Below are 8,838 nucleotides of genomic sequence, written 5' to 3' on the forward strand. Positions count from 1 at the left end.
TTTTTTTAAAAAGCTCCAAATGTGATCCTGGCAATTACAGGCCAGCAAGCCTAACTTCAATACCAGGCAAATTGGTTGAAATGATAGTAAAAACCAGAATGATAAGACACATAGATGAACACGATTTGTTGGTAGAACAGTCAACATGGCTTTTGTAAAGGGAAATCATGCCTCACCAATCTATTAGAATTCTTTGAGGGACTCAACAAACATGTGGACAAGAGTGTCCCAGTGGATACAGTGTACTTGGACTTTCAGAAAACCATTGACAAGATCCCTCACCAAAGGCTCTTAAGCAAAGTAAGCAGTCATGGGATAAGAGGGAAGGTCCTTTCATGGACTGAGAACTGGTTAAAAGTCAGGAACAAAGGATAGGAATAAATGGTCAGTTTTCAGACCGGAGAGAGATAAATAGCAGGGTCCCCCAAAGAGCTGTACTAGGACCAGTGCTGTTCAACATATTCATAAATGAGCTGGGAAAAAAAGTAAACAGTGAGGTGGCAAAATTTGCAGATGCTACAAAATTACTCAAGACAGTTAAATCCAAATCAGACTGTGAAGAGTTACAAAGGGATCTCACAAAACTGGGTGACTGGGCAACAAAATGGGACATGAAATTCAATGCTGGTAAATGCAAAGTAATGCACACTGGAAAACATAATCCCAAATATACATACAAAATGATGGGGTCTAAATTAGCTATTACCACTCAAGAAAGAGATCTTGGAGTAATTGTGGATAGCTCTCTGAAAACATCTGCTTAACATCCAGCGGCAGTCAAAAACGGTAACAGTATGTTAGGAACCATTAGTTCCAGGTGAGCCTTGAGTGGGCCTGACTGTTATAAAAAGCCAGTCAGCTGTGAACCAGCTGAGCGGTGAACAGTGGAGAGGCTAACAGAGGGAGTGTGCCGGGGAGTTCGCCTGGGGAGAGCCCACTGAGGCTTTCATCTTGCAGGCTTCTCTGAGTAAGTTACTACAACACCTGAGGAAGCTCTTAGAAGGAAAGTAATATGGATGGTGAGTGTTCAGCTGTTGTTACCTGCACAGGATGTGCCATGTTTGTCTTTCTTACACAGGACAGAAGCAACTTTGTCTGTACAAAGTGCAAGCTGGTCTCCATATTGGAAGAGAAGGTTCAAGGTCTGGAGAAAGAAGTATCAACCCTGCGTTGCATAAAAGAGAAACTGAAGATTTCCTGGACAGACGTCAGGATATGCTTCTACGGACACAATGTTCTGAAGATTCAGAGCAGGCTGCGCAGCGGGGACAGGAGGACGGTGAAGAAATTTGGCAGCATGTGACCTCCAGAAGAAGAAAGGGGAGCATCCATGTACCAGCAACGCAGATACAGGTAAGTAATTGTTTTCATGTTCTCTCCACAGGTACTAATGCAGAGAGTGGACCAGATGATACATCTGAGGGAAGGGAACAGAAGGAGACTCTGCCAATTGGAAGGCATGAGATGCACTGTCCTAGGGATGGGGTTTCCATGACCACCACTCCCAAGAGAAGAAGGCAGGTGGTGGTGGTCGGGGACTCTCTCCTCAGGGGGACGGAGTCATTTATCTGCCGCCCTGACCGGGAAAACCGAGAAGTCTGCTGCTTGAAAGGAGCTAGGATTCATGATGTGACGGAGAGACTGCCGAGACTCATCAAGTCCTCAGATCACTACTCCTTCCTGCTTCTCCACGTGGGCACCAATGATACTGCCAAGAATGACCTTGAGCGGATCACTGTGGACTACGTGGCTCTGGGAAGAAGGATAAAGGAGTTTGAGGCGCAAGTTGTGTTCTCATCCATCCTCCCCGTGGAAGGAAAAGGCCTGGGTAGAGATTGTCGAATTGTGAAAGTCAACGAATGGCTACGCAAGTGGTGTCGGAGAGAAGGCTTTGGATTCTTTGACCATGGGATAGTGTTCCAAGAAGGAGGAGTGCTAGGCAAAGACAGGCTCCACCTAACAAAGAGAGGGAAGAGCATCTTCGCAAGCAGGCTGGCTAACCTAGTGAGGAGGGCTTTAAACTAGGTTTACCAGGGGAAGGAGACCAAGCCCTGAGTTAAGTGGGGAAGTGGGATACCGGGAGAAAGCACGAGCAGGAGAGTGCAAGAGGGGAGGGCTCCTGCCTCATACTGAGAAAGCGGGATGATCAGCGAGTTATCTTAAGTGCCTATACACAAATGCAAGAACACTGGGAAACAAGTAGGGAGAACTGGAAATCCTGGCACAGTCAAGGAATTATGATGTGATTGGAATAACAGAGACCGGGTGGGATAACTCACATGACTGGAGTACTGTCATGGATGGATAGAAACTGTTCAGGAAGGACAGGCAGAGCAGAAAAGGTGTGGGAGTTGCATTATATGTAAGGGAGCAGTATGACTGCTCAGAGCTCTGGTATGAAACTGCAGAAAAACCTGAGACCCTCTGGATTAAGTTTAGAAGTGTGAGCAACAAGAGTGATGTTGTGGTGGGAGTCTCTATAGACCACCACAACCCAGCTAGTTAAAAATGTTAAAGAAGTATGGGCTGGATGAATGGACTATAAGGTGGATAGAAAGCTGTCTAGATTGTCGGGCTCAATGGGTAGTGATCAATGGCTCCATGTCTAGTTGGCAGCTAGTATCAAGCGGAGCGCCCCAAGGGTCGGTCCTCGGGCCGGTTTTGTTCAATATCTTCATTAATGATGGTGCAGACTGCACCCTCAGCAAGTTTGCAGATGTCACTAAACTGGGAGGAGTGGTAGATACGCGGGAGGGTAGGGATAGGATACAAAGGGCCCTAGACAAATTAGAGGATCGGGCCAAAAGAAATCTGATGAGGTTCAACAAGGACAAGTGCAGAGTCCTGCACTTAGGACGGAAGAACCCAATGCACCGCTACAGACTAGGGACCGAATGGCTAGGCAGCAGTTCTGCAGAAAAGGACCTAGGGGTTACAGTGGACAAGAACCTGGATATGAGTCAACAGTGTGCCCTTGTTGCCAAGAAGGCCAATGACATTTTGGGCTGTATAAGTAGGGGCATTGCCAGCAGATCGAGGGACGTGATCGTTCCCCTCTATTCGACATTGGCGAGGCTTCATCTGGAGTACGATATTAGGAAAAACTTTTTCACTAGGAGGGTGGTGAAGCACTGGAATGTGTTACATAAGGAGGTGATGGAATCTCCTTCCTTTGAGGTTTTTAAGGTCAGGCTTGACAAAGCCCTGGCTGGGATGATTTAGCTGGCAATTGGTCCTGCTTTGAGCAGGGGATTGGACTAGACAACCTCCTGAGGTCCCTTCCAACCCTGATATTCTATGATTCTATGATTAGGAAAGGGATAGATAATAAGACAGAAAACGTCATAATGCCACTATATAAATCCATGGCATGCCCACAGCTGGAACATGGCATGCAGTTTTTGTCATCCCATCTTAGCAAAGTTATATTAGAAATGGAAAAAGTACAGAGAAGGGCAACAAAAATGATTAGGTGTCTGAAACAGCTTCCTCATGAGAAAAGATTAAAAAGACTGGGACTTTTCATTTTGGGAAAGAGGTGACTAAGAGGTGATATGATAGAGGTCTATAAATCATGAATGGTGTGGAGAAAGTGAATAAGGAAGTGTTATTTACCCTTCCATATAACATAAGACCCAATAAAATTAAAAGGCAGCAGGTTTAAAATGAATAAAAGGAAGTACTTCTTTACACAATGTCCAGACACCCATTGTCAGGGGATGGTGTGATGGCCAAAACTATAACGGGATTCAGAAAAGAATTAGGTTCATGGATGACAGGTCTATCAATGGCTGTTAGCTAAGATGATCAGGGACTTCACTTGACCCCGTGCTCTGGATGTCCCTAAGCCTCTGACGGCCAGATGCTATGACTGGATGACAGGATGGATCACTCAATGATTGACCTGTTCTGTTCATTCCCTCTGAAGCACCTGACACTGGCCACTGTCAGAAGACAGGTTACTGGGCTAGATGGACCACTGGTCTGACCCAGCAAGGCCATTCTTATGCCCTGTCTCCCCTACTGTCCTCACACTGAACAGGTGAGGTGACAGGACAGGCTCCCGTGTCCTGTGACATCTTGCATGGGAGAGTTCTCAGGGCAGATGAGCACTAATCCAGCACTGCTCTCTGCAAGGACAGAACAGAACCATTCAGCTCCATCCATCCGTCCGTCCATCCACCCACCCACCCACAGCAGGGACATCCGCCAGGGGTCTCATAGCCTCTTTACCATGTGAGTACAATGTAGTCGGTACACAGGACAGTAACATCAGCAACAGCCTTGCTGTGTGACGATACCAAAGTGCAATTGCCTCTCCCCCTCCGAGGGCAGGCATAGACAGTTACCGAGGCATAACTGTACAGTTCTTCCTGCATTCTGGTTGACTGGAGGGGTCTGGTTTGCATGAATTCTCTAGTGTTTTCTTGACAACCATACAATATGTGAATCCCTGTACTCTGATTGGCCAACAACCATAATGCGACTAGTGCCAGGATTATCACTGCAGGATTTTCAATAGTCAGGATGCAAATCTTTCTACACTGATTGGCTACCATAATCTTTCTGCTCTGATTTGCTCCTGTACTCAGAATTTTCAAGCTGTTTGTTGTCAACAAAGAGGCTACCCCAGGGTCTCCCACCAACCCTTTGCCCTCACCAGCTGAGGAGAGAGCATCTCCTGTCACAGCCAGGGGGCTGTGGCCCTGACTGAACTTCCACAACTGTGCTGCCCCCTCTAGGAGGTTCTGGACTGGCCAGGCCTGCTCCTGGCAGCAGCCACTCCATTGGGAGGGCTTGGGTCCCTGCTGGGCTGGGACAGTGGGGTCCTGTGCGGACTGGGACTGACACCTTGTTTGGCCCCAATGTGGTAACTAATGCTGGCTTTCTTGCGCCAGGCAGCCCCCTGGTGTGGATGCACTAGAGCAGGGCGGCTCCTGCTGGCCTGACACCGCTTCACACCCCGCTTGATACTGGGGAAGGAGACGAGAGGAGGGTGCATGAGGGAGGGTCTGGGGACTGAGTGGGGGAAGGGAAAAGAGAGAAGGGGATGAAGGTAGGGAGAGGAGGAGAGGGAAGGGAGGAGTGAAGAATGGGAAGGAGGAGGGGGAGGGGATAAAACTGCTCTCTTCCTGACACTAAGAGCTCTGTGGGTAAATCCCACCTGGAGGAGAAGTGCTGGAGGCCAGTGCACTTTGCAGACAGTTCACACAGGATCCCAGGGCCCGGAGCCTTGTGTTGGGGAAGACAAAGCAACCCCAACCTCTATCCCAGTCACATGCCTGCCACCCACTGCTCCCTCAGTAACTGCCATGTGCCACGCCATGGGAACCCGGGGGCTGCTGAATGCCCTCTGCGAGCTTCCTTGGATCTGGGAGATAATCTCTGGTGTGTCCTTGGTGCGGGAGGGGGACAGGCTATGTCTCTACCTGCCGCAGCTAAATTGGGGCGGGTGCGGTTCCACTGCCATGAAGCAAGCAGAGAATGTGTCATTGTTTGCTGAGGGCGTTAGCCTGTCACCAGTATAATCCCCAAGTTCAACAGCTCCCTGCATGCAGGCCCAGGAGCTCCCATCCCACCCACGCCGACTTTCCCAGGACCCTCCTTCTCTGTCTCTCTCCTGCCCATTCTCAGCTTGTGATGCATCTGCTGCTCCATGAGGTGAACTGGAAAGTTAGACATCAAATTAGGGCTGATAGTGACCGTGAACGCTGCCTCGCTGGCCTCTGCCCTGGGGCTGATGCTCATAGGTAAAGGCCAGGTGAGTTTTCTCCAAGGGATTAGGGCAGGGGGTACCTGCTGTAGCCCAGTCCACGTTGGCTATGATCTATGAATGGGCTCTCGGCGTGTCTGCTCATTTTTCTTCAGTAACTCAGGACATCTCTGGGCACATACTGTCTATTCCCAATATTGCTGGTGGCAATCACTGCACAGACTAATTGCTGTTTCACTTGGAAAGCTCCAGACATTGCCCCGCAGTGTTAACATTACAGCCCCACACAGGGCAACACTGCACTGGGCGGAGCAAACAGGGCCTCTTGAAAAGAACAGGGGAGTTTTCCATTCTCCCGGGGACACCAGGCAGAGGCCAGTGCTCAGACACTATGGTGATGGGCATGTCCCAAAGGCACAGTGCAGATGGGGAGTGGAGCCAGTGGCAGACAGAGGGGGCAGTTGGGAGGTACTTGAGCTAGGAGTAGCGGCTGGTGCAGTTTGGGAAGTCGGCAAAGCACAGCCAGGTGCTGGGCAGCGGTTTGGGTGCTGTGAGCAGAGGGTTGACCTGAGTGGGAGGTTTGTAGGCCATGGTGACTCGGCTGGTGGCACGTGAGCATCCCACTGCAGACCGACTCTTTAGGTAGTGAGAGAGGCTGGGCAGCTCTCTCACCCCCAGGGGGCTAGGGACAGGCCAGACAGGTCCTGTAGCCGGAGGGCTGGCTGCAACTGTCTTCACATGTGGGGGCCCCAGACACAGCACTGCGAAGGAAATGAGCAGAGAACAAGCACATGGGATCCCACGGAGGCACATGCAAAGAAAAGAACAATCCAGTGTTCACACATAGGCTGGGGTGCTGACTAGGCCGTCATATCACAGAGACAGGCCTGGGGGGGCCAGACTGGGTGGCAACTGCATGTGAGACAACAATGGGACACCACTGCAAAACAGGCAGCTGACTGGCTGAGTTGTATTAACAACACCATCTGCTGCCATTTGCCATTCACCTTGGCTGTGAAACTGATTATTCTGGTGGTACTCGATTATTCGATGCAAGGAGGCTACCTCCTACGTGGATTTCCATGGTGGTGATGGTTGGTCTGTGAGAAGAACACTGACATGGCTGCACCATCAGGTCTCTTGCCTGGTCCCTAGAATCATCTTTGATTTTATCTCCTTTCCCTTCCCTCATATGATCAGTCCCTTTATGAACATAAGAATGGCCATACTGGATCAGACCCAAATGTCCATCTAGCCCAATATCCTGTCTTCCGAGAGTCGCCAATGCCAGGTGCCCCAGAGAGAATTAACAGAACAGGTAATCATCGAGTGATCCATCCCCTGTCGCCCATTCCCAGCTTCTGGCAAACACAGGCTAGGAACACCATTTCTGCCCATCCTGGCTAATAACCATTGATGCACTTATCCTCCATGAACTCATCTAGTTCTTTTTTGAACCCTGTTATAGTCTTGGCCTTCAAAACATCCTCGGACAAGGAGTTCCACAGGTTGACTGTGCGTTGTGTGAAGAAATACTTCCTTTTGTTTGTTTTTGATAGCAAGTGGGAATTGCCCAACTTGATTAATTAATTATTATTTGTAAAGGACCCAATCAAATGTTGGGTCCTCACTGTGCTGGGCACTGTACAGATACACATGAAAGAACAATCCATGCCCCACAATGCTTCTAGAACATCATTCTCTCTTGGCATTTGACAAGCAGCAGAGCACCTTGTTCTGGCTGGAAGGCGGCTTGGCACCTCTGGGCGCCTCCATCCCAGGAGCCTGACCCTTTTCACAGGTGAACGAATTGAGCCTTTGAACGAGAGCCAGGCTGCTACTGCAAATAAAGCACCACAAACAGTCGTGGTTTGGAATGCGTTTGCTCGCACACATGCTCCAGAGAATGAGTGTTACTTGACAGATGCTCACAAATCCACACGGTACATTCTCTCTCTGAAAGCAGATCTCAAAATATGTAACTTACCAAGAACAGGCGGAGTTTGGATTTTGGCTTGGAGATGTCTTCCAGAAAAATTCCATTTGAGATCAATGCAGTTGGGTAGGAGTCAAAGTCACTCATCCGGGACCAGATGCGACACTATCTGATTGGAGAACAATTCAGAAAAGGCCAGAATTTTCCATTACTTGGGACACTTTGTGATGAGACGTGGCAAATATAATCAAAGGAATTGTGAAATGTTTGCCAAGTTCCACTGCCAGCCTATGAGGAAGGCAGTGGTGGGGAAAAGGCAGCACTGAGAGGATAAGGCCCAAAATTTCCCACAGTTACTACTAATTTTGGGTGCTGCCCCCTCTGGGTGCTGGTCTGTCTGTCCCAGTTCCAGCCTTGTCCTATCTGGGCACTGGTCTGTCTGTCCAGCTCCTCTCTTTAGCCAGCCTCTTCTTCCTCCCCGCACCCCCCCACCACCTTGGATATGACACCTCAGCAATCCCCCTCAAGCTAAGCCCCTAGCTAACCATGCTCCCAACACCCCATCCCCTCGTGCAATAACCAGCACTGTGTGCTGACCAGCTCTCACTCATTGCCCCCCAGCACCCTTGCCCCATGGCAATAATTGCAGATGACACCTTCCTACTTTCTTCTCAATCACACTAACTTTTGAAGTTTCCTTCCTTTCTTGATAGATTTGACTTTGACCGCCCCCCCCCCCCCAGTCCAAACTGTTGCCCCAGGAGCAGGGGAAGGAGGCCAATTAGATAAACAGGAACTAATTAGGTCCAGAGCCATCTCTGGAGGGGTCCATCTTCTCCAGCTGCTTCCAGACAGGAGGTCACTCACTGCAGGGTCATCTCCACTGGGCTGGGTCAACAAACTTCTCCCCAGACAGAGGCAATAAGCAGAGTCCCATGTGCGGTCTCTGCCAAGCCCATCCCACCCCCAGAGCTCAGGGCACCCCACAGCCCTGGGGTGAGGGGAGCTGGGCTCTGTGTAACCCCAGGGGTATCAATGCTGGTACTGGGGGGAGGGGGGACTAACCTGGGATCCTGGGGGCTGTGGGGCTGCCCTCTCCCTGTGCACAGCAGCCATGGGCACAAAGGGGCATTTCCACCGAAGGCCCCAGGGGCTGGCTCTCAAGCCCACAGCGCTGCTGTCAGGGCTG

At 50.0% G+C, this 8,838-nt stretch overlaps 1 long non-coding RNA gene across 1 annotated transcript in view; it reads right to left on the reverse strand.

The window, feature by feature from the left end:
- LOC142069545 (uncharacterized) overlaps positions 1-7,815 on the reverse strand; it is a 34,857-nt gene extending 27,042 nt beyond the window's left edge. The window contains exon 1 of the long non-coding RNA XR_012665430.1: positions 7,701-7,815. This is a non-coding gene — a long non-coding RNA (uncharacterized LOC142069545). The remainder of the gene's footprint in view (positions 1-7,700) is intronic.
- Between the last annotated feature and the right edge of the window lie 1,023 nt (positions 7,816-8,838).

This window comes from Caretta caretta, chromosome 18 (assembly GCF_965140235.1).
Source record: "Caretta caretta isolate rCarCar2 chromosome 18, rCarCar1.hap1, whole genome shotgun sequence".
NCBI classification, from domain to species: domain Eukaryota; kingdom Metazoa; phylum Chordata; order Testudines; family Cheloniidae; genus Caretta; species Caretta caretta.